The sequence below is a fragment of the Festucalex cinctus genome, chromosome 12 (assembly GCF_051991245.1).
Source record: "Festucalex cinctus isolate MCC-2025b chromosome 12, RoL_Fcin_1.0, whole genome shotgun sequence".
In the NCBI taxonomy this organism is placed as follows: Eukaryota; Metazoa; Chordata; class Actinopteri; order Syngnathiformes; family Syngnathidae; genus Festucalex; species Festucalex cinctus.
The window spans coordinates 21,641,048-21,667,030 of record NC_135422.1 but is presented as its reverse complement, the minus strand read 5'-3'; the positions used below and the strand labels follow the sequence as shown (position 1 = coordinate 21,667,030).

At 45.2% G+C, this 25,983-nt stretch overlaps 1 protein-coding gene across 2 annotated transcripts in view; it reads right to left on the bottom strand.

The window, feature by feature from the left end:
* lrfn5a (leucine rich repeat and fibronectin type III domain containing 5a) overlaps positions 1 to 25,983 on the bottom strand; it is a 159,512-nt gene that overhangs the window by 79,016 nt on the left and 54,513 nt on the right. Inside the window, exon 2 of one of the 2 annotated variants that reach the window (XM_077539418.1) lies at positions 12,105 to 12,204. The exons of the other annotated variant lie outside the window; for it this stretch is intronic. The gene's annotated coding sequence lies outside the window, so the exon portion shown is untranslated. The remainder of the gene's footprint in view (positions 1 to 12,104; positions 12,205 to 25,983) is intronic. 2 annotated transcript variants of the gene reach the window in all.

Below are 25,983 nucleotides of genomic sequence, written 5' to 3'. Positions count from 1 at the left end.
TTTTTTCAGTTTCAAGTCTCTTTTTTTCAGTTTCAGACTTTTGGCCCGAATGTTACGTGGGGGCGTGGTGACAACTGAGCGGGGCGTGGAATCATGAGTGACAGCTGCACAAAAGCGCTTTGGAAACACCCCCCAGTGACAGTGCCTTCAGGGAACGTAGGAATTAAGACAACTCTTAACTCAACATATATATACCCCATATTCGTGTGATTGGCAGCATATGAATTAATGCCAGTGACAAAATTCCACTTCAAAGTCTGTTTTAGACAGTTCTGAGCACCAACTACGGTCTAGCAGCAATAGGTTGTGCCAGGTTTGCCGTACAACAGCGACGTTTACGCGTCTAATATGTCCGATGTCGATGTCGGCATTGTGAACGCATCGTATTCTCCCGCTGGCGTCCGGCCGGTTGCCGTCAGGACAACCGAATGCACGGGTGAGACATGCTAAATAAGTGTTGCAAAATCATAACAAACAGTAAGGGGCTGTTTTTGTGACATTTTTTTGGAGTGACGCATTATAAATGGGGGACTTTGTCAAAGCTGAGCTAACGTTAGCATGAAGTATCGGCCACAAGCAAGCACTGCGTTGTAAACTACTGAGGTAAAGCTAGCCAACTTTTCTTTTTACGCGGTCAACTCCGCCGCACTTCATTTTTTTCTTTTCGCCCTTTTGTAGGATTTACGTTTGTGTGTTGGAAGAGACGCTTTCATGGAGAACGACATCCGCTGGTACGGAGAACGACGTCCGCTTTTCAAAATAAAGGATCGGTTTTCAAAAATAAAATTCAATTCAAACGCAGTTTAAAAGATGTTTGTTTTTATTATTATTATTGTCAGTTTAAAATATGTTTCACTATAACACAGTACCAACATATTAGACGCTTAAACGTCGCTGTTGTACGGCAAACCTGGCACAACCTATTGCTGCTAGACCGTAATTGGTGCTCAGAACTGTCTAAAACAGACTTTGAAGTGGAATTTTGTCACTGGCATTAATTCATATGCTGCCAATCACACGAATATGGGGTATATATATGTTGAGTTAAGAGTTGTCTTAATTCCTACGTTTCCTGAAGGCACTGTCACTGGGGGCTGTTTCCAAAGCGCTTTTGTGCAGCTGTCACTCATGATTCCACGCCCCGCTCAGTTGTCACCACGCCCCCACGTAACATTCGGGCCAAAAGTCTGAAACTGAAAAAAAAGAGACTTGAAACTGAAAAAAAAAGATCTGAAAGTGAAAAACGATTTTAAAGTGAAAAAAAAAGTTTTGAAACTGAACAAATGTGTTGAAACCCAAAAAAATAAGATCTGAATCTGAAAAGAAAAAAACATGCAACTGAAAAAAATAAGACCTCAAATGTCAAAATATATATGGAAGCAAAAAATGAAAATAAATAATTTATTCAAAGGCAGGACCGAAGTGAATCAAAATTAATTTTGACACGAAAAAACTTTTCACATGCTTATTTTTATTTTGAATACCTTTTTATATTTTGTGAAATTCAAGATCAACACAACAATTTTCAGTTTCAAGTTTTATTTTTTCAAGTACAAAACTTTTGGCCCCAATTTAACTCCATAAATATGCAAAAGCACAAATAAATTATTTGTACAATTTTTAGGACAAACCACAATTTTGCCCTTGCGTCTTTCTGATTTTCTGTATGTGGCCCTCAAATTAAAAAGTTTGGACACCCCTGATGTACAGTATTACAAACATATTAACAATGAGATTTTGAACTTTAACATAACCCTAAATATGATCCAATATCAAATATTTGATTCCTGACCTTTAAGTCAGGTGCAAACACACTAAAATGCTGTTCTAACAATCGACAGGTGCAAGTGCGCAGTTTGATTCTGTCTATACAAGTTCCCATCTCCAGTGTGTAAACCAACAGCCACAATGCAATTATAAATACACATTTTACGTTGAAGGTTTACAGGTTGAGTTCCCTCGTCAACTGTCAGCCTCTGAGCGAACTCATAGCTCTAAAAAGTGTGGCACTTTTTATTTTCACTAAAAAGATAAAACACAGTCTGTTGTTTGATCTCTCCTTATTTGTGTCAGAATCTCTCTCGCAGTTCCCCTGAAGCAAGACGATTACCCAAAAACAAGCAAGAAGAGTAAACAAGCAATGTCTGCCAATTTCAGCAGTGTTGCCAGCTCGTTCACAAGACAGTTTGACTGGCAAGCAGTAAAGGATGAACCAAGTGAACCAAAACATCTTACACACATACAGTGCACGGCGTTTCACTTTTTCCACTTTTTCTTTTGTTACAGCCTCTTTCCAAAATAGAACAAATTTGTTTTTCCCTCACAATTCCATATCCAAGACCCCATAATGATGTGATTTTTTTTCTTTCTTTATTTATTTTTTTTTATGACATGCACATTAGTATTCACATTAGTATTCATAGCCTTTACCAGCCTCAAAATTTAGCTCAAGTGCATCATGTTTCCACTGATCATCTTTGGGAGTCACACACCTGTCTATACAAGGTCCCACCGGTGACTGTGGATGTCAGAGTACAAACCAAGCATGAAGTCAAAGGGATTGTCTGTGGACCCCAGAGAAAGGATTGTCTCAAGGCACAAATCTTGGGATGTGTACATGCAGAAAATGTACTGCTGCTTTGAAGGTTCTAATGAGTACAGTGGCCTCTTTCACAATTCACTCACGATGTACTACAACTTCCGATGCAGATTCAACATGTTGAATCTGTTGAAAATGCCCCCAAGACACTGCAACATCTACAATGGTGATTTTATGCATTAATCAGACTGCACATACCCACACATGGACACTTCCCAACTTCCATTGTCGGATTGGTGTGTCATAGTCTTTACCTACCTGGCTCCCGACTGTACATACGTGAGACAACAATACAGAGAGAGATTTGTAGATATTTAGGGGCATATTCACTAAGAATGTGCCGCATCCGGTAATAGCGCAAAATATTGCACCACAACTGCAGTTACCCACCTATTCACTAAGGATATTGCTCTAATCATATACCGGCGCAAACACGCCCACAAAACTGTCAGCTTGGAGCAAATTTGCACCTGATTTACCACACATGGCAATGGATTTGCGCCAACAACATTGTTGTTATAGTAACAGAGAAAGATGACATTATCAGAAAGTGAGGTTGGACCGAGAGTAAGCGTTTATAGCGCCATTAAGCTGTACAGAGCAGAGAGGACGACAACGACGTCATTCATTCATAAAGTACAAATTATTGGTGCGATCGTTTTAAAAAAATATATTTTCAGAGGTTGGCGTGGGCGTACAGGATGCATCTGGCACGTAAAAGTGATCGTAAAATGCCTCCCCGCCATTGCCGATCAGCTCGGGTTACATTATGTTGTCCTAAACCAACACGGGAAAATCGCACCCTGTCACGCCGCCACCGGGCGTGGCGGTTCATGCTTTTATTTTTGTGTTTCTGTTTCCTGTTTTACATTGAAATCCCAACTCTCCTCTCACCCCAGGTCACTTGCCCTTCCTGCCGCTCCATGATTACCGGTCCACGCCCATGATCACCACCACCTGTTCCCAATCAACCCGGACATAAAAGCCACCTGCATTCTCCCCTCCGTTGCCGAAGTGTCACCATCAGTGCATGGAAGCGTCCACAGTCCTTATGTCCTCGTTCATGTTGCCTAGCGTTGTTGCCTTGTTTTTGTGCCTTTTCCTCCCTTTTGGAGCGCCTTTAGTTACTCCTTTTGCCTTGTGCCCTTTTTCCTCCCTAGCGGAGCGCTTTCTGTTGTCCCCAGTACCTTTTGCCTGTTTTTTCCTCCCTAGTGGAGCGCTTTTTGTTCTCCACTTTTTCCCCTCCCTGTTCTCCTCTCAGTTTGAGAGGAGACCACTGTTGGCCGGAAATAAACCTGCTGCCTTGGTGGCCTACCTTACGCCTGCGTCTGAGTCCTACTTGACCCCGCCTTGTCAGTACACTTCGGCCAGCATGGACCCAGCAGGCATGGTCGAGGCCGCACTGCAGAGCCAGGAGGCCCGGCTCAACAACCAGGACCGGACCCAACAGACCATGCTGTCCCGGATGGAGGAATTGACCAGCCAGGTCCACGAGCTGGTAGGCCTTTCACGGCGTCGAGCGCCAGCTCCCACTGGACAGATTCCTCACCCTGAGTTCTCTGTACCGACCACGCCATTCACCGGGGTAGGATTGAGACTGGCCTCCCCAGAACGATACTCCGGTGAACCCGGACGCTGTCAGACTTTCCTCACAGAATGTGACATTCATTTTGAACAGTTACCACAGGCATTTCCCACAGCCCGATCCCGAGTGGCCTTCATGTTGTCTCACCTGACGGGACGGGCCAAAACCTGGGCGACCGCGGAATGGGCCAGGGGTTCCTCGGTCTGCCAAAGCGTACAGGACTTTCGAATCGCTTTGCGCCAAGTCTTTGATCCAGAAAACAATGACCGAGAGAAGGCACGAGCACTGAGCCGACTTCAGCAAGGCAACGAATCTGTCAGCGACTATGCAGTTCGCTTTCGAACGTTGGCAACGAGCAGTGGCTGGAACGCCATCGCACTTCACGACCATTTTCTGAAAGGACTCTCACCCGCCATTCAAGAGCTTCTGGTTCCCGTAGATCTCCCCGCGGACTTGGACGCCTTGATTTCCCTCACCATCCGCACCGATCATCGTCGCCGGGAACTGGCTAAGATCGGCGGACTCCGAAGGAGGGAGGAACCCACCCCCTGGTCACGACCACCGGGGCCCGGAAGGCCGCAACCCATCCTTCCTTCCCGACCTGAACCAGGAGAGGTGGACTTCGCCAGAGAGGAACCCATGCAACTGGGAAGGGCCCGGCTAACGCCCGAGGAGCGACAGCGCCGCCGCCGAGAGGGCCGATGCTTCTATTGTGGTGGTCTTGGCCACCTAGTGGGATCCTGCACCACGAAGAGCGGGTCACCGGTGAGTCCTCCGTCACCCCGACCCGCCAAGAACCACAGGCTCACGCAAATGCAGATAAACCACCACAATGTCACCACAAATCTGTCAGCCCTCATCGATTCCGGTTCCGACGAGAGCCTCATGGACTGGGAGCTCGTGAGGCAACTACGAGTCTCCACCGAGCCACTTCTGTCAACCATCCAGGCTCGAGCGCTGAACGGCAAGGAACTTTTCAGAATCACCCACATCACTGAACCCCTGGAAGTGCACATCGGACAGCACCTCGAGACCCTTCGCTTCCATGTGTTCCATTCTGCTTCCCCCACTTTGGTTCTGGGTCACCCTTGGCTGCGTCTACATAATCCCAGAATCGACTGGAACTCTGGAGTCATACTGGAGTGGGGAAAGGACTGCATGACTCACAGATTGGAACAACCCGCACCCCGGAACACCACAGCCCAGGTTCACCAGGTGTCCCTCGCCTCGTCCGCTCAAGAGGAATACCCGAACCTGCACACCGTTCCCTCCTGCTACCACCACCTGCGGGAGGTTTTCAGCAAAACCAAGGCCATGATTCTTCCTCCCCATCGACCGTATGACTGCCCGATTGACCTGATCCCCGGATCAACCATCCCCAAGGGGAGACTGTACTCGGTCTCAGGACCCGAACGCCAAGCCATGAACAATTATATTGACGACTCCTTGAAGGCCGGCCTCATCCGACCGTCTTCCTCACCTGCAGGCGCAGGTTTTTTCTTCGTGAGTAAAAAGGATGGATCCCTACGCCCATGCATTGATTACAGTCCCCTGAATGACATCACTGTTAAGAACCGGTACCCCTTGCCATTGATGTCCTCTGTGTTTGACCAGCTGCAACAAGCTAGAATCTTCACGAAGCTCGATCTCCGCAACGCCTATCACCTCATTCGGATCCGCGAGGGAGATGAATGGAAGACTGGTTTTAACACTCCCCGGGGACATTACGAGTACCTGGTCATGCCTTTCGGCCTCACGAACGCTCCCGCAGTCTTCCAGGCCATGATTAACGAAGTACTCAAAGATTTCATCGACCACTTTGTGTATGTCTACCTGGATGATATCCTAATCTACTCTCCTGACCAAGCAAGCCATCGAAGCCACGTGGACCGAGTCTTGCAACGCCTGCTGGATCACCAGCTTTACGTGAAGGCAGAAAAGAGCCTGTTCCACGTCAACTCCATCTCCTTCTTGGGATTCGTCGTGTCACCCGGAAAAGTGGAGATGGAAGCGGACAAGGTCAGCGCCGTGCGGGATTGGCCCACGCCGGACTCACGAAAGAAGGTACAACAATTCCTCGGATTCGCCAACTTCTACCGGCGATTTATCAGAAACTTCAGCACCATTGCTGCCCCCCTGCACGCCTTGACCTCCCCGCAAGTTCGATTTAGGTGGAACACGGAAGCTGAAGGGGCATTCAAGGACTTAAAAGCTCGCTTCACTAATGCCCCTATCCTCAGAGTCCCTGACCCCAAGCGCCAGTTCGTGGTGGAGGTGGACGCCTCGAGTATTGGTATTGGGGCAGTCCTGTCCCAGCGTTGTCAAGAGGACGGCAAGACACATCCCTGCGCTTTCCTCTCACGAAAATTATCAAAAGCGGAACGCAACTACTCGGTCGGTGATCGGGAGCTCCTAGCTGTGAAGGTGGCTCTCGAAGAATGGAGACACTGGCTGGAAGGCGCCGAACTCCCCTTCGTGATTTGGACCGACCACCGAAATCTGGAATACTTACGCCAGGCCAAAAGACTCAACCCTCGACAGGCCAGATGGTCTTTGTTTTTTAACCGCTTCGTTTTCTCTCTGACCTACAGACCCGGCAGTAAGAACATCAAGGCTGACGCTTTATCAAGAATTCACGAGTCCGAACCACTGGAAGCCGAGCCTGAGACCATTCTGCCCCGGGACTGCATAGTCGGGGCCATGAGGTGGCAAATTGAGGACGACGTCAAAGAGGCACTACGGAACGTCACTCCCCCCACGTCATGCCCACCACGCCGACTCTTTGTGCCTGAGGAACTGAGGGCCCAGGTAATACACTGGGCCCATACTTCACGATTATTTTGCCACCCTGGAGTTCGCAGGACCGTGTATGCTGTCGCCCGGAGATTCTGGTGGCCGGCAATGGAGACCACAATCAAGGACTACGTAGCTGCTTGTCCTACCTGTGCCCGCAACAAGACGTCAAACCAGTCCCGGATGGGTCTACTCCAGCCACTACCAATTCCATCCAGACCATGGGCGGAAATTTCAGTGGATTTTGTGACCGGACTACCACCATCCCATGGTAAAACCACAATCCTCACAGTCGTCGACAGATTCTCTAAGATGGTTCGTTTCATCCCATTAACCAAGCTCCCATCCGCCAAGACCACTGCCGACATCATGATCCACCACATATTCAGGTTTTATGGTTTCCCCTTACACATCGTTTCCGACCGTGGACCACAGTTCGTCTCCCGATTTTGGACTCAATTTTGCAAAGCCCTAGGTGCCAAAGCCAACCTGACTTCTGGGTACCATCCTGAGGCCAATGGGCAGGCAGAACGGCTGAACCAGCAGCTCGAAACCGGTCTCCGATGCCTCGTCTCCCAGAACCCGACAACCTGGAGCAAGTATCTAGTATGGGTCGAGCTCGCGCACAACTCTTTGCCCACATCTGCCACAGGTCTCACCCCGTTCAAGTGTGTCCATGGCTACGATCCCCCATTCTTCGCCGAACTGGAAGAGGAGGTAACGGTTCCCTCGGTCAAAGCCATGATCCGTCGGTGCCACAAGGTCTGGTCGGCGGCCCGGACGGCGCTTCAACGCCAGGGAGACCGGGTAAAGAGGGCCGCCGACCGGAAGAGGAGACCGGCTCCAGAATACCGTCCAGGCCAGCGAGTTTGGCTATCAGCCAAACACCTCAGGCTCAAGGTACCATGTCCAAAGTTGGCCCCGCGATTTGTGGGGCCTTTTCCAGTAACCAAGTCCATAGGACCTGCCGCCGTTCGACTCCGTCTGCCACGATCCCTCAGAGTTCATCCTACATTCCACGTCAGCCAAGTCAAGCCTGTTCATGAAAGCACACTGGTGCCCTCAGAACCCGACCCACCCCCCCCGGAGATGATTGAAGGCGGCCCCGTTTACAAGGTTAGAAAACTTTTGGATGTTCGTAATCGGGGCCGCGGAAGACAATACCTAGTAGACTGGGAGGGATACGGCCCGGAGGAGAGACAATGGGTCCCCTCCCGGTTCATTGTTGACCCCTCGTTGATTGATGATTTTTACGCAGAGCACCCTGACATTCCTGGGCCGTCAAGAGCCGGCCGTTGAGGGGGGGGTACTGTCACGCCGCCACCGGGCGTGGCGGTTCATGCTTTTATTTTTGTGTTTCTGTTTCCTGTTTTACGTTGAAATCCCAACTCTCCTCTCACCCCAGGTCACTTGCCCTTCCTGCCGCTCCATGATTACCGGTCCACGCCCATGATCACCACCACCTGTTCCCAATCAACCCGGACATAAAAGCCACCTGCATTCTCCCCTCCGTTGCCGAAGTGTCACCATCAGTGCATGGAAGCGTCCACAGTCCTTATGTCCTCGTTCATGTTGCCTAGCGTTGTTGCCTTGTTTTTGTGCCTTTTCCTCCCTTTTGGAGCGCCTTTAGTTACTCCTTTTGCCTTGTGCCCTTTTTCCTCCCTAGCGGAGCGCTTTCTGTTGTCCCCAGTACCTTTTGCCTGTTTTTTCCTCCCTAGTGGAGCGCTTTTTGTTCTCCACTTTTTCCCCTCCCTGTTCTCCTCTCAGTTTGAGAGGAGACCACTGTTGGCCGGAAATAAACCTGCTGCCTTGGTGGCCTACCTTACGCCTGCGTCTGAGTCCTACTTGACCCCGCCTTGTCACACCCCCCCCGCCCCCCCTCCCTCTCTGCGTGATCTGCCGTGGATGTTGTGCTGCAAATGGCACGCAATGCTGTCATAAACTCTGTCAAAAACGCTGTCAAAAACATTTGCGTCACGCAAACGCGGCGTGGCTACTTGCGTTAGTGAATTAGACATTGTATATCAAAGAGTCTCATTTGCATTGGGGTGGGCATATTTTGCGTCAAATGTATGCAAATTACCTAATTAACATACGCGCAAATAACACCGGCGCACCGTGACGCAATCTGTTCGGCAGAGCACTTAGTGACGGATTTCCCCATCTGCACGTGTTTAGTGACTTAGGCGCTCGCAGATTGCTCCATTTTTTCCGGTTAGCGCGGTGCAAAGGGGTCGCAAACCCTTAGATTTTAGAACAAATGCATTATTAAACTCCCCACTTAAATATAATGGAAGACTGTATTTGCACTTCATTCCATTTACAAATTTGACAAAATGATGGACACTGGAAAAGTGTGAGCACAATGACTGGTAATCTTATATCCAGTTTTGCTGATGGCAAGTTTGGGGGCTGTTATCATTTCTGAGTTTCGCTGCTGCTACTTCAGGAATGGTTTATTTATTTATTTAGCCTATATTTGACTATTTTAAATGAGCTAATATTGACAGGTTAAATCAGTCAAGCCTTATTAAGACTTTTATTAAAAGTACTTTGTACAAATGTATTGTTTCAGAAGCGTGTATCAAGCTGATCGTCCATTGCGTGAATCAGTACCCAAGAATTAGCTCTCAGCTTCAATATATTTGGTGACCCCTGGGTGAGGCAATTGAGTAACGCACGTCTGTACAAACCATCAGACACCTGATAATAAAATACAAGTTGTGTGGCCATAGATTTCCCCACAATGGCACTAACAGTTGTAGTGTGAGAGGGTTAGCAGTTTGTGTGTATGTGTGTGCTGTATTGTATGTCATCTGCTCGAGGCTCTAACTAACAATGTGTTGCAGACATCCAGAATATGACTGATACTTTTGGAAATTAGTGAGATTAGGGTATGTGTGATGAAAAGGGCATTACTGTAAGTGCTTTGAAAACCTATCCCTAGCAAAAATCGCCTCTGAACTTTTTTTTTTTTTTTAAATCCCTTTTGAAGCATGAAGCTTTTAAAGTTTTTCAGACAATGGGCATCCTTACACTGATTCACACGTGTACAAGTTGTATGTTATTTCTCTCCGCTTCCATTCAAGAAGTCTATCTCTTAAAATGCTATAAAGATGAACGTACTTGACATGTAACGCATATTGTAAGACTGATTCTTTCTACACTGTCCAGTTCCCCCATTACTTCCTCACTGTTTTCTCATTTCTTCTTTCGAGATGAGTTCAGTTGTCAGCAATATCCCTGAGGGACATATTGAGGTTCGCTCTAACAACCAGCTGGAGAGAGGAAAGAAAAGCAGAATTTGGAAAGGAGAGAGCGGCCCCAGGGGAGAGCATATCAGCAGCATTCGATGATAATTTATTCCATCTTGGAAAAGAGAGGAGGATAAGAGTTTATGGATTTTGATCGTTTGAGAAATTACAAGGGGGTTCACGTTCAACAGCTGATTTATTAAATGAAATCAAACACAAATTAACCATAGATTCTATTTATCATTTCTGAAATGGCAAGAGTGGGCCAGCTTCATTTCCATAGCCAAGACTGATTAAATAGCCGGGATTCAGTGACAAATCCAAATTGGGCCACCTCTGGTACAATGTACATCCCCACTGAGGTACAACTGCCAAATTGGGTCATTCTCATTTCCATGGTAATTGAGAACATGCAAAAGCTTTCCTCCATTCCTCATAAAACTGGGAGAGACTCTAATATAATTTTTAAAACACTTCTCTTTCCAATGTATTTCTCTTAATGTGTGCATATTGCTGTGTAATGCTTTTTTCCCCTTTCGTATAAAAGTTACGCTGGCAAATGTGCCGGCGGGAAAGGGACCACCCAAGCTCTTCTGGTAGTGATCATGAAAACCTGAAGCTTTTCTTCTATCTTAATATGAAGCTTTGGGGGTAAATGGCCTAATCTCCTATGAAGTACCTGAAGCTGAAGAATCACAAGCACTTAATCTACATAAATAAGTGGAGTGTTAACAGTTATGCTCTGAGCAACGTACAAAATTTTCCCAACGGGCGAAGTGAACCAGTGGATTTGTTGTTCGGAAATTCAGAGTGCACCAAAAATGGACTGCAGAAGCATGCACTGGGGACACGGTGAGCTTGTGCGTCGGGGTAACCTGGCAATAGGCAGATGGATATGCTCCACAATATCCATCTGGTACCTCTTCACGGTAATTTGGTCGGGAAAGACGGGACATTCTGTACAATAGTTTGAGCTGATTGGACGATGTGTCATTCTACACGTTTGTTTTAACCAATCACAGCCATGGGCGAAAATTTCGTCTTCGTTCTTGCCAAAGGGGGGGAAAGCACGAACATCTTACCAGCTTGAAATGCATGAAGTTTCCCTCACCGTTCAACATTCAACAAGGAAAGGGTGAGTAATTCTGCAAGAACAGAAATAATTGTAGCGTCCATTTGTCTATCTTAGGTTTGTTTGTTTGCTCCTGCGTTGGCGTTGTCTTCCTGGGTTGGTCTCAGTTGTATATCCCACCCCCAAACACAATGTCGCTCTGTGATCCATCCGAACCACCAGTGGTTCAGAACGGCGGATATCAGCGGGAGCGATACAAGATGTATTCTCCGGGGTTTGTGAACTCACAAATATCGCGAGAATTCATCTTGTGAGAGCAAGGTTAGCTTCGGGCAGTTGGAGATGGAAATGGTAGTATAGCAAGGGTTGTGGCCTGATGAGGGATATAAACGTCATTCACGAGTAACGTTGACAATTCTCAAGTTCGTAAGTTACAAACTTATTTTCCAGAAGTTTACAGTTTAGTGGCGCTAGGTCTGAGGCTCTTCTTGAGGTGGTGGTTGTTAGGCTGGCTAACGTTGATGTTAGCTAGCTAGCAAATTGATTACTACTGAGAAATAGTCTTGCTAACGCAACACACTAGTGTGTTCGGAAATTAATGGGACCGGAGCACACTTTGCTACTCCGAACATACAACATCAGTGTAATCCATGAACTTTCGAACGCGCCTTTATTGACGAAAACACATTCTCAGCTATGGTTATGGTGGCTTTGACTACCCTTCAAGCAACATAAAGTTGACAAACACTACAGACTTGTGTTTCTTAAGCAGCAGCACCAATTAGAGAAAAACATCCTTACCTTGACAGATGTGAAAGTCGTTAATGTGCTTCAGAATTCACATGTTATCATAGATTGTCACTGATGACGCTACTGGTAGAAAAATCTTCTTTTTGCTTCACTAGAAAGTAGAGAGGGAAAAAAATAGACAACTTAGAAGTCTGCAGTGCATTGAAAGGTTTTCTAGTGTTGTCAGCAGCTTAATTGCTTGCAAAAGAGCAGCTACTGTGTTCCAGTGAGCAAGAGGAAGTTGAGAGCAAATGTCTTGAAACCTGGCCCACCCACACAAAACATGGTGCAGATCCTGGATGTCAATAACTGGAACACTGCTGGCCATTGATCTGAAGACATCCCTCCTTCCATCTTTTCCGCTACCATTTGACCTCTCTGTTCCCCGACCATCTCCATCCTTTTCATCCCATTTCCCACTTGGATTTCCTCTCCCTATTTGCCCTCTCTATGCCTCGCTTGGTCCCTCTATATCCCCTCTCGCCTTTCAGCTTTAGCCTTTAGAGCGTAGAGGGCACAGTTGAAACAAAGAATGCTTCTATACTAGCTGAGCCAGCAGGGTGAAGGGAAGGGTGGGTCAAAAGATGAGGGCACAGACTTATTGAAAAGTGTGTCTTCAATACACCAATAACATTCTAACATAAATGAATTAATTAATAAATAATGACATATTGTATATTTTTCTTTTCATTCAAAACGATCCATGTCATGATCTGAGCCGTCAAGCTCTGCTCTCAGTATTGTTTGTTTTGCATCCACCTGACCACAGGGGGGCGCCAGTGTGACTCACGCACCGTTTGGTATTTTGTAATCAGCCTGTCTTTTTAGAGGCAGCCAAGACATCTGTCTTTGTTAAACTATTCTCTTGCCAGCCACCAATACCCAAGCATAGCCTCGACTCCTCGACCTAGACTCTTATTTTGCCTTGTACCTTGCTCTTGCCTTCCTCTCCTAAGTTTTCGAGTCAAGTGTATTACAGTATATCCTGTTCTTATCTCGTGTAAGCACTTTAAGTTGTTTCCCTTGCGCCTTTGGTTCGAGTCACCGGTGACGTGCGTTTTTTTTTTTTTTTTAAATGACTTTTTTTTTTTCCTCCTTGCGGTTAGCAAACATTTTGAGTTAGATTTTGTAGTGTGTGTTTTGTATTAATACATTCTGTTACTTGCTCTGTTGTCCACGTTTTTGAGATCCACGCTCACGTAATAATCCAAAACTGTCTGATAGCAAAAGAAAGTTAATGTTCATAGTCAGACCCTTATAGGTGATTTGAATAAAATATGTCCTCCTTTAACCCATCCCTGATATGAGGGGCACAAATACCTTTCTAGCATAAATAAAACTTTCTGATGCTTACTATGCTTATAATGAATTAAGGCTGTTTAAATGCATGTAGTGTACAATATTGTCTTTATATTATCTGTGCTGCTATACGATTTGGCAAAGGAACTTGAAATGTGACCAGAACATAAAAAAGAATAATAAAGTCCACAAGTACTGACAGTGTAATATTACACATGGGTGACTTTTGTGCAGCCAGCATGGGATCGATTCCTGCTCAGTGACCGGAGGTGTGCATGAGTGTAAATTTGAGATGTGACGGTACTCGGTCAAATATTGAACCATGTGGTACACTCTGCATGTGATCAGGGTTGTCGTCATATTTATTTATTTATTTATGTATTTATCTATTTATTTATTTATTTATTTATGACTATTGTTTTTCCAAATTCAATAGTTTTAATTAGTTTTACTGAGAGATAGTTTTATTTTTTGTACATGTATAGGTATTATTAGCTTTAGTATTAGTTTTCGCTTTTTTAAATAGAAGGTATTTCTTGTGAGCAAGATGAACAAAAAGTCACACCAAGTATTGTGGAATAAAAACTCAACAAAAGCTATCTTAAAATATAACAAACATTAGAAAAAAAACATCAAAAAGTGAAATTAAGTTACTATATAACAGTCTGCAGACTTTGGCATGCAATAAGTTCATAATACTGCTTCTAAGGTTAGATATGAAATCATTCATAAGCCGCACTGCATGGACTTTTTTCTTTTAATGTTTAACTTCATCATTTTAAACAAGCCATTTGCACACCTGCTTTTATCTATGACATTCATTTACATTTTTTATTTTTTTGCTCTTTGTGGAATGTTGTTTTTGAAACGGAACTGAATCTGAAACAAATGAAAACATGAAATGAATGAAAAATGAATGAAATACACCGAACCGCTTAACACTATATTTGCCTACTTCACCGATTCATGCGGGAGGCTGGTTCCTGATCAGTCTTTTCTCCCTCTAATCTCACGATTTTACAGTGATGTTAGCAGTTTTACATTGTGGGGAATATTTGGCAAAACTTGGCAACCCTGGCCTGCTTGCATGGTAAGAAGCCAGTTAACTCCAAGAAGCCTTCATCTACCTGCACTGAGCAACCGTGGGGAATCGTGTGATCGGGTATCAATTAGTCAGACTGGACACATTAGGGGCAGGGCCTTTTGCTTTTCTAAAAATGACTTCAGACACCATGCAATCCAAAAAACTAATGCTCCGCCCAAGGCCATTGCTATGGGCGGGGCATTTGTTTTTCCGACATTCAAGCACATGCAATAACAAAACAGAATATGCAAAAGCCAAATGGGGAAAGTTTTTGTTAATGTTCTCTTTTATTGAATGCCTTTGTATGTCTGGTTTTGTAAATGGTCTCTTTTATTGATTGCCTTCATATGACTACATTTGTAAATGTTCTCTTTTATTGATTGTTTTTGTATTTCCTATTAATTTTGGCACACCTATGACTCTATAGCGCAATAGGTGTATGTGTTGCTAAACATTTGCTGCTCAATTAGTCAGATTTTCTTTTATTTCTAATGTTGTGTAGCTGCGTTGAGAGAACACTTAACGGGTCCAGGCTAATGAGCATGAACTCAACAAGAGTGTAAATATTATTATGATTGTGTGAAATTTCCAAGTGAAGTTTTTGTACAAACAACCTCTTTGGAGGACACTCACATGAAACCAAGTACACCATTCTATCAAGAGAAAACAATCTTCTGTTATATAACATCAGGCATCTTATTTCACACCACACTGCACTCGTGTCTAAATTGCCTTGATACAGGAATTGTGCTTCAGAAGTTACAGCTAGTTTATTATTTAGTGTGCTCACAGCATGGGCAATGTACACAGACGCTATACAGTCTTCCTGTCAAAGGGAGGGGGTATGTACCAGCTAAAAATGACACTGTGTTATCATCCATAGTTTGAACACATTTGAACATGTGTGAAAGCACGTCACCGTCACTTGCAGTTTAATTGCTGCCTTCAGTCAATGAAATACAAGAAAAATTTGCTATGTTTGAGCCACTGTTATTAAATAATATTCAATATTTTAAATGGTTATGTATGCCACCATAAATCTTGAAAAAAAATCTTTATTTAGTAAATTAAAATATAAAATTAAGGGTGTATATATATATATATATATATATATATATATATATATATATATATATATATATATATATATATATATATATATATATATATATGTGTGTATATATGCATACGAATCAATCTTCTCATGGATCCAGTATATTTTTTTAATGTAGAAGAGAGTGAAGACAGTAAAATTAGGAATTGGAACTGTGTTTAAGAAAACTTAAAACACTTACTGCTTTAACCTTTATTCATCCAAAATATTTTTCTTTGCTTTGCTGGTATGTATAATTTACAAGCATGACATTGATCTTCAAAACCAAAATGAGGCATGCAACTGAAATCAAAACAAACAAACACAAACAAAAACATCCTTAAAGATTAATAGAAACATATTTTTTTCGATTTGTAACCCATGTTATTATAATGAACTGGTCATGTGTTTTTTTGTTATGAGAGGGTTAGAGAGAGAGAGAGAGAGAGAGAGTGAGAGAGAGAGAGAGAGAGAGAGAGAGAGAGAGAGAGAGAGAGAGAGAGAGAGAGAGATTTTCTTATTTCTGTTAGCTGTGTTTTGATTGTTCATAAACGTAAGTTCACTGACTCTTGCCTCCGTAATCAATAAGATGCTACAATGTTATGTTTGTATGGAATCAGGCATTAGCCACAATGTGCTTATTTTTAAATGCCAAATGCTTGTTTATTTACATCGTGCTGCCAAGTAAAGGCAGGTTTGCATCGCATTCAGGACCAAATCCACTAAGGTTTACGTGGCTTTTGCGCTGCGCTATCCGGTATAAATAGAGCAATCCGGGAGTGTCTAATCCACAAAGCACGCACAGATGGGAAAATTCATTATGAACTGCGCTGCCAACCAGATTACGTTCCGATGCACCGGTGGTTTTTGATATTCAAATGAGGTAATATGCATATATTTGGCAGAGAAATTGTCCACCGCCATGCAATGAAACTCATTGATAAACAGCGTCTAATTCACCAACACCAGCGCTAATTGCCACAAGCCGTCTGGGTGACGCAAATAACATCTAATTTTAGCTGGTGTAAACTCGTCTCTATCAGTTGAAGCCTGTCCATGGCAGCAGCGATTGGTGCACGGATAGACAAGAGCCGCCTGCCTGCCTATATGCCGCTCAATCCCCATTCCACACTGTGCTTCTGTTTACATCACAGATGACCCGGATTACCACTACTGCACATGTGCGTCTGACTAACATATGGCCAGCAGTAGCAGAAAGTCACAAGTTTTGAGTTGTTTATTTATATAGCCCTTAATCACATCAGGGTTTCACATGCTCGCCATTGACAAAATATTAACATTGTTACGTTTCTGTGTCCTCAGTGCCGCTTCTCACTTGAGTTCTTGTTTTGTTCTTGGTCTCCATGACAACCGCGGTGAGCTGAGCTGACGCACCTGCTGCTGGTCAGCAATCAGCTGGCTATAAAAGCTGAGCACTCCAAACAGAAGCTGTCGGAATGTCCGCCTTGCTAACTTGCTTGCTGCCGACGACACTGATCTCTAGCCTTGTTAAGTATTGCCTTGTTGTTGCTTTTGCTCTAGTTCTAGTTTTATTTTATTGTCTGTAGTGGCTTAGCCCTCTTGTGTAGTGATGGCAAAATGAAGCCCCGTAAAGCAATGAAGCCCTGCAGTGAAATGCTTCACACACACGTAGGGGCTTCAAGATGATTCATTTCCTCGACTACGCCATCATGTGGACAGAAAAATGTATAACATGCTTGGTGCATGCAATAAAATGGTGGGGTGTAAATCATGCTCTAAATACAAAAGAATATATATTTGAAGAGTGTTTTAACATGAATTGTTCTGTTACTTTGTCTATGTTTGTGCTTATGCAACAAGTGAAAATGTGAAATAAGGAGGTAAATAAAGTGCTTATTCATTTTTATTTAAAAACAATATTTTTTCCGAAGTTTTTGGACTCAGGCGGTTTGTTTGTTTTTGCAGAGAATTTCACCTGCTTTGGAAAAAAAAACTCTTTCACATGTTACTGATGAAGCAGGGGTGCATCGATATGAGATAGCAAGTTTGTATAGAATTGGACGCGTATATTTCTGTGATTCCCAGTACTGAAGGGGACTTTCAACTGTGAACAGAAAAATGTGAATTTTATGTGTTGTCACATTTTATTTTATTTTATTATTGGAATCTGTTAAAATAGTACCGTAATTACAGTGCATTACCTTCTAAGGTGAGATCTGCTCAAAGTGCTACAGTCCCAAACAAGGGAAAATCTCTTTCTTGCTGGTTCCATCGCAAAAATAAGCTCGTCAAATCGAATGCCAAAAGCAAAAAAAAGTAGCGCAATAAGGGACCAGAAAACAGAAAAAGTGAAGGGGAACCCATAGCGTTTCTTTGCCGCTTTCATTTCGAACTACACTCAAACCTAGCGAATCATTTCCTGAATCAGTCACGTGGTACACCTGCTTCGTGGGGCTTCAAACGTCACCACGTACGTCATCAACACACACACTGACACGCCGTTCATGAACCACTCATCTACATTACTCGGCACACGCTTCAGGGATTCGACCCAAGAAGCACATCACTACTCTTGTGTGTTTTTTATTTTATTTTTATTTTATTGTGTGTTATTTGTATTTTTGCGGCAGATTTCCTTTGTTGTACTTTAGGGCCTTTTTGTTTCTTCGTGTTTTTCTCCGTGGCTTGTTCCATGCACTTTCTGTTTATCTAAACTTTGTGTTTTACTTTGATACTTTAGTGCTCCTTGGATTTTGTCCTCGTGTTACTATTAGTGTTGTTCCGATACCGTTTTTTGGCCCCCGATACCGATACCCAGCTTTGCAGTATTGACCGATGCCGATACTTAAAGGAACACTTTACTTATTGATCCATTTTTAGCAGCAAAAAGTTGCTACTTTTTCAATAATTAATTTGGTGACGTGATTATTTTTTTATGTACATTTAATAACTTTTAAACCGATGTTAAAATGAATCGAACGCCGGCATGTTTGTTACACGTGACTAAATAACCCGGATGTTTACGTCACTAGTGTGTAAACGCTACACTATGGAAGCACTATGCAACGCAGCCGTGCATCTAGCGTCAAACCCGGAAGGATCAAACCTTATCGCTTCGATCCAACACGACAAAATAACCCTACCGAAGGAAAGTCTGCCTTGGATGTGAAAGTTGTGGCGCCAGATGGTCTTTTCGGGCACAAAATAAACTTTAACGAACGAGTGAATCAGGCGGGGGGTGGTGCGGGAGCTGCACAGGAATGGACAATCCGCTAATGAATGTGTGCTGTCTGGAAATGAAAGAACTCGAGGATCGGTTCCTTGCGGACAATCTCAACTGCCAATATCCAACAGGTAAAGTGACACACAGCACGAGCAATGCAAAACGTGTGGAACTGACGAACTATTTCAGGAAAAAGAAAAAATAGTAAAATTAAATGTATCATCGTTACAGCGCCCAACCTCCCCTAGCTGTTTTTTTTCTTTTCTTTTTTTGCGTAGCGTCCCGATGATGTAAACGAAAGCTTGCAAGAAGGTTGTGTATTAACCGTGTTTATTTATAGACAGAATGAAGTAAGGAAATGCGAGACGCCGTTACCTAGGCTGGTTATCAATGGTTTGGATCCGAACGAAATGCAAATGAAAGTGGAAGGCACCACAGGAAGAACAGCGGGACAGAACACAAATGTAGTACGTCGCACATGACACATGATAATGACACTAATCCACATTCTATAATTTTTTTGTTAAAATAAGATTATGAACATGGTCAGTTTGTTTAGTATAAACAACTTACGAGCTAATAAAACATAACGTCCTCGTCCCCGTACTTGACGATGTTCACACTCAAATGAATTATGAAATAAAACAGTCCGTGCAGTATAATAACGAATGCCGCCCCCCCACCCCCCCCCCCCCCCCACCCCCCACCCCCGAAACATGCCTACCTTTCGCTTTAAATTTGCTTCGCTTCTCCGAGATCTTTCAGTGGCCGTAGGGAGACCTCGATTTGTGCCGGCTGTTGTGAGAGTGAAGGCTCCGTGTTGCTAGCAGTTGCGGAAGTAGCCGCCAGAGATCCTCCATCGGCTTGATTATTTCCCACGTCTGGTTCTTTAAAGATACTCGGTACTGCGTTGGGCTTTAGTATTAGGCGTGTGGCGTACCCCATCTCAAATTGTAACATATTTTCTTAGTCCTCATGCCTGAAATGTTCGCTGCGCGCACGCCTGCTTGTCCTTCGGGAGGTTGACAGCACTTAGCAAACAAACCATTGTCTACTCAAGTCGGTTTTTTTTTTGTTTTTTTTGTTTTTTTTTAAAGGGGGGTCTCGCGGGTTTTTCCTTGCCGACGCCTTGCAAAATTTTGCAATACACAAAGGCATAAGTGACAGTTTGTGTCCTCCTTGTTGTTATGTCTGCGTGAACTACTGTTCGCCAAGCGAGTATACACACTTGTTACGTCACCACTCGGGGGCGTTCCAACACGGAAGTACTTCTATGTTGAAGAAAAGTTAAATAAATCAATATAAGGGTGTATTCTTCAGCTCTTATGCATTTTTCGTAGCTAAACTAACTATTTACTGCCGATCAAGCCATACATGTAAAATTAAAGGAGCCTTCCTTTAAGGTTTTTTTTTTTCCCTCAACATGAAAAAGCTGTCCTGCTTCAGAACATTCAAGGGCCAATAGGATATCTTAGATCGGCATGCAGTGAACATGACACATACCAGTGAATGTCGTGCACATGCAAGACACAAGATGCTGCAACCAAAATCCTATATTAGCGTTGGAATTAATGGTATCTGCCATACCGATACCACTGTTTTAATGCAGTATCGGCACCTCTGCCGATACCAGTATTGGTATCGGAACAATACTAGTTACTATTAAAACTTTTTTGTCTTTTTCCAAACACGATTTGTGGTCTGCTTTTTGGGATCCAACACACACACTTTCGCACACACCCACACACAATCCTAACAAACATCCACTGATCTGACCACAAGAGGAAAACAAACCGTCGAAAACAAAAACAAAAAAAACAACTATTGATCGACAATGATTTTAACGGTTGACTTTACAAGTCGACTAATCTTGGCAGCTCAGCACAATTGGAAGCACCACAAAAAATGCAAGTTAGAAAACTGAGAAACAGAAGAGCAGACTGTTGTGGCATCCACTTATGCATAAACATTAGGGATTTCCAGCAAGGAAAAGCACATCATGGTTCACTACTGTGAAGTTCCAGCATTGAGCAGCTATAAAAGTGAATTGCAAATAAGCCTTGCGCCTGCTGAATGAACACATGTACTGTACATAAAGTATAATGACATCTCTGTGGGAAGCACAGTAAACACCAGCTGCAGCCACGCTCAAATAGAGCAACAATGTAAAGTTAGAGGAGGAGAGAAGGAAATGTTTACAGTCTTGATTACATTTTTTTGTGAAATTATAGGTTAAGTATTATTGTGTAAATATGCAACAAAATCACAATGTATAGTTTGTTGCATATGCATTAGTGTTGTTCCGATACCGTTTTTTGGCCCCCAATTCCGATACCGATACCCAGCTTTGCAGTATCGGACGATACCGATACCATACCGATACCTAAGTTTTTTTTTTCCATCAACATGAAAAAGCTGTCCTGCTATTGGTTCAGAGCATTCAAGGGCCAATAGGATATCTTAGATCGGCATGCAGTGAACATGTCACATATCAGTAAATGTCGTGCACGAGCAAGACACAAGATTCCGCATCCAAAATCCTATATTAGAGTTGGAATTAATGGTATCGGCATGTTAATTGTGAGTAGTCACCGATACCGATACCACTGTTTTAATGCAGTATCGGCACCTCTGCCGATACCAGTATCGGTATCGGAACAACACTAATATGCATTTGAATATGCTTTTATTTTGCTTAATTTTACTCAGCTGTCTGCAGCCAGGCCAACTTTGCAAATGAGAACATTTTCCCAATTGCTTTGCCTGCATAAATAATGGTTAAAGGAAGAACTTGAGAATAACGATATATTTGAATTCCCTTCCTAACTAGATTGTCTATATCGAAAATAGTCTACTTTCTGTGATAAGTTACATCTTACCTTTTCTCGACACACTTAAGATTCTGTCAGTTGGACAGATGCCACTTCAAAATATTAAAAGAAAAAAACACTTGAGCTGAGTAATTGAAAGACATCTGTCACATTATCAAGTTAATCCGGGTATCTTTGACTACAAAACCTGGCATACCCTGAAAAACACAGACAGTCATTCACACTGATATTCACGGAACGTTCAACAGACATTCATTCATTTACATCTACAGCTTTTCAGGATCACAGGTGAACTGAAGCCTATCCCAGCTTTGAGCAAGAGGACTAATAGAGATCCGGACGTCACGTGACTATCTGAACACGCCCCCCTCTGACAGGAAAGTAGCAGCGCTGGGTTAATGGACTACAATGACGAGGAGGGATGAAACTAGCGTTTATTCGTCAACTTTCTGTCCAAGAGAATTGGCATTCACTTGGATAAAAAGGACATTATATACATGCGCCAGGTGGACAGGTTGGATGATATTACCATTGCCGATGAAGTGTCAAGAGTGCTTTTTTTTTTTACTCGGCGGCGCTGCTCTGTAGAATTACCGCCTCTCTTACACTGGTGAGTGCTTACAAATCTGATCATACAAAGACTGAGTGCCAAATCCATGAAGAATGTGCTGCGTCCGCTAAGAGTACTAAATATAGCACCACAACTGCAGCCAAAACTTGCTCCCGGTTAACGGCCTATTCACGAAGGATATTGCTCTCATACACCAGCACAAATACACCCACAAAGTTTGACAGCATCTGTGATGTCATCATAAGTCGACAACAAGTAGCAAAATGGCCGCTCCCTGGGCCCCCTGTGGGGTGCGGTGTTGGGGTGCTTCCCCTGGTGCCCGGGGCGGTGCCGTCCCGGCGCGGTCCGCTGCTCCGTGCCCGGCGGCGCGGTTCGGGGTGGGTGGGCCTCCGGTGTGCCCCGTGGTTCCCTCTCCCCTCCCCCTTCCTCCCCCCCGTCGCCTCTCCCTCCTCGCCTCCTCCCGCCCATCCTCCTCTGCCTCCCGGTCCCTTTTCCCTTGTCGCCCTCCCTCCTCCTCTCCCCCCCCGCCTCCTGCCCTGCAGCCGCCCTTTCGCCTTCTTGTCGTCTTCTCCCCGCTCCCCCCCCCCCCCCCCCCCCCCTTCCCTGTCTGCCCTGCGGCCCCTCCCCCTCCCTCTCCCTGGGCCTGGGGCTCCCTCCCCGGCCCGGGCGTCGGGCTCCGGGGGCCGGGCGAGGGTTTGGGGCCTGCCCCACTCCGGTATAACTCCTGGCGCCCCGGGCGGGCTCCGGTGGCCGGTGGGCTGTCCGGTAGCCCTGCTGCGCTGGCTGTCCGCCCATTGTGGTGCCGGGTGGATGAGGTGGGGGGCGGCAGGGGGTGGGGGTGCTGGGGGGCGGGCGTGCCACCTACACCCGCCGGGTTGGGTGAGGCCCCGCTGGTCGCTCCTCTTACTCACTTCACTAGCTTGCACTATACACTTTGTAAATATACACATAGGGCACACAACACATTTCTTGGTGGGGTGGGGAAGGGTGGAAACACCGTCTTCACCCTTCAACTCCCCTCCAATTTTAATGCACCTCACGTCCAAGGGGAGGGGTGAGTTGGGGCGGGGAGCCATCAGAGGGGATGGACTGCAGTGCCTGGCAGCGCTGTGGTCCCCCCCATTTGTGTCCCTGCCCCACCACTTTGTCCCTCCATTCCCTTTTTTAATGCACCACACATATACATATTCATTTTTTGGGGGGGGATACGGGTGTGTCGGAGTAGGGGAAATTTTTTCCCTCTGCTCCGACTCACCTGCTCCCAATTTTAATGCACCACACGCACACACTTGTATATACACTGGGTGGGGCCACATCCACGGTGTAAGGGTAGAGCTCGCCAGTCGGCGAGCTGGCGGACTCAGTAACAGGGTTAGGTGTCACTTGTACTCTGGCGTGACGACCGGGGCCTCTCCCCACCGGGCTCGGTGTTCTGGTGTCCCGCCTTCTCCCCTGGTGCTTCCTCCTCTGCTTCCCCCCTCCCGCCGCTGTGCAAATCTCGCGCGGCTGGAGGTGGGGTGGGCACATCTTCCCTCTCTGCGCTGCTGCCCGGTGCCGGTTTCCGGGGGGGGGTGGGGGGTTCTCGCGGGGGGCCGGGTTCGCGGGGGGGGGTGGCGGCCGTCGGGGGGGGGGCGGCTTGTTTGGGGGGGGGGGTGGAGGTATGGGTGGGTGGGGGGTTGGGTGCTGGGGGTCGGGGTGTGTTCGGGGGTTTGGGGGTCGGGGGTGGTGGGGCCTGGGTCGTGGTGGATGGCGGGTTTGGGTGGGGTGCGGGGGGGTCGTGGGGGGATGGGGGCTGGGGACCGGTGGGGCGCTGTGGGGGCCCGCTGGGCCTCGTTCTGCGGCCTTGGGCTCGGGGGTGTGGGCCGGGGCTGGGGCGGGGGTGTTCCGGGTGTCTGGGTCGGCTCGCCGACCGGTGTCCGCTCGGGTGGCTTGGGGGTGGCCTTGGTGCTGCCGCGGCCTGGGGATTCCGGGGGGGGGGGGGGGGGGGGGGGGTGCTCGCTTTGCTGGACCGCGGTTGACGGCTTCTTTCTTTGGTGGTGGTCCTTATGCATGCCAGATCCGTCGCACCAGCATCTACTGAAACTCAACAGAAGTACCCTCTCCCTCCCACAGCCCCTTGAATCAGTTGGTGCTGGTGTCTGTGGTTCTCACTTTGCTTTATCTATCCTTCCCTCCTTCCTCTCTTTAGTTTTTCCTCTGGGCTCTTGAGATCTCGCTAAATTTGCTGGAATTTAGAGGCTTCCGTGGTTGGCGTAAGACTTTGATTTTGTAATCATGGGGAAGGCAGGAAGTGTTTGGTCGGTGCTGGATGTCACTTTGATTTACCTTTCTTTTCTCTTTATTTCTTTTTTTTTCTGACCTTTTCTCTGGTCTCCTGACCATTTAAATCTCACGACTCTGGCAAGATTCTGAAGTACCTGGTTAAGGCGAAGGGTAATGGGATATTTATAAGGTTTTAGGTGAATGAATGAGTATAAATTTATACGTATTTGCACGCACGCACACGCACGCACGCAAACGCACGCAAACGCACACACGCAAACGCACGCACGCACGCAAACGCACGCACGCAAACGCACGCACACATACACACACACAAAAAAAAAAAAAAAAAAAAAAAAAAAAAAAAAAAAAAGAGCAATGATGACAAGACGTTGAATCGGTAAGACTACCGAATGAACAATTCTGAGCTCTTAAAAGAAAAAAAGAAAAAAAGAAAAAAAAAAAAAAAAAAAAAAAAAAAAAAGTAGCAAAATGGCCGCCCACTGAGATGGATAAAAACGTCTAGGTTTTGCTACAAAACTTATTTCCCATGAGATGGTACCAGACTAGGGTGGTCATTTCCATAAGGTCAAAAAGGAGGACATATTTAAAAAAAAAATTATACATCAGACTCGCGGTATATTTTCCTCAACAATAAAGTTTTATATGGTTTATAGATCATGTTTGTGTAACTAGATTGTAAAAGAATAGCAAAAAGTCAAACTTAAAGGGGCTGTCTGCCGGATTCACTCAGGAAAATGCATTTTTAAATACAGGATATATACACACTTTAACTTCACTTTAACTCACTCACAGAAGCTTACGTGTGTGAATGAGTGAGTGAAGAAAAAAAAATCTGTGCGCGCTTTCAAATTGGAGTGATGTCACGCAGCTGACATGATCGCCCGGCCCCGTTTGCGACACGCCACCCCCCACTCTGCGATTGGCTGGAGGGTTGTAAACACTTCAAACACACATTGAAACGTCCCGCTGTTTACAAAACAAACACAAAATGGCAAAATACAGGCTGGGGAGGTGGGGGTTTAGGACGAAATTACCACAAAAGGTTAACAAAAACACAGATGTGTAGACTGAGAGAAAGTTAAAGTGTGTACGTCATCAAGTATTTAAAAATTGCATTTTCCTGAGTGAATCCGGCAGACAGCCTCTTTAAACTACAATTTATTTTGTTTACAGTACCATATTTTTAAACCACAAGGCAGTGACATGCAACGTGCTTCAAAACTTTTATGCTTCTCCGTCCCCGCGCGACATTCTATGACTGCTTTGCCCCGACTCCTCACGTCCTCATTACACCGTTTAAAGCATGCAGAAACCGTGAAACGAGTCTCGACTGCTTTTGGCCAGGAAATTGTGCTCTTTCGTCCATTCAATATTAAAAGATGTCCGGCGTTTTGGCATTAGTGCTAGCGCTGCCTTTTTTTTTTTTTTGCTTGCTAGTGCTGCTGTCAAAGAAGACGACGAAGAAATGACATAGCCAGATAGCCATACATGGAGCTTTGTTTACCTTTATTGAACCAATGAT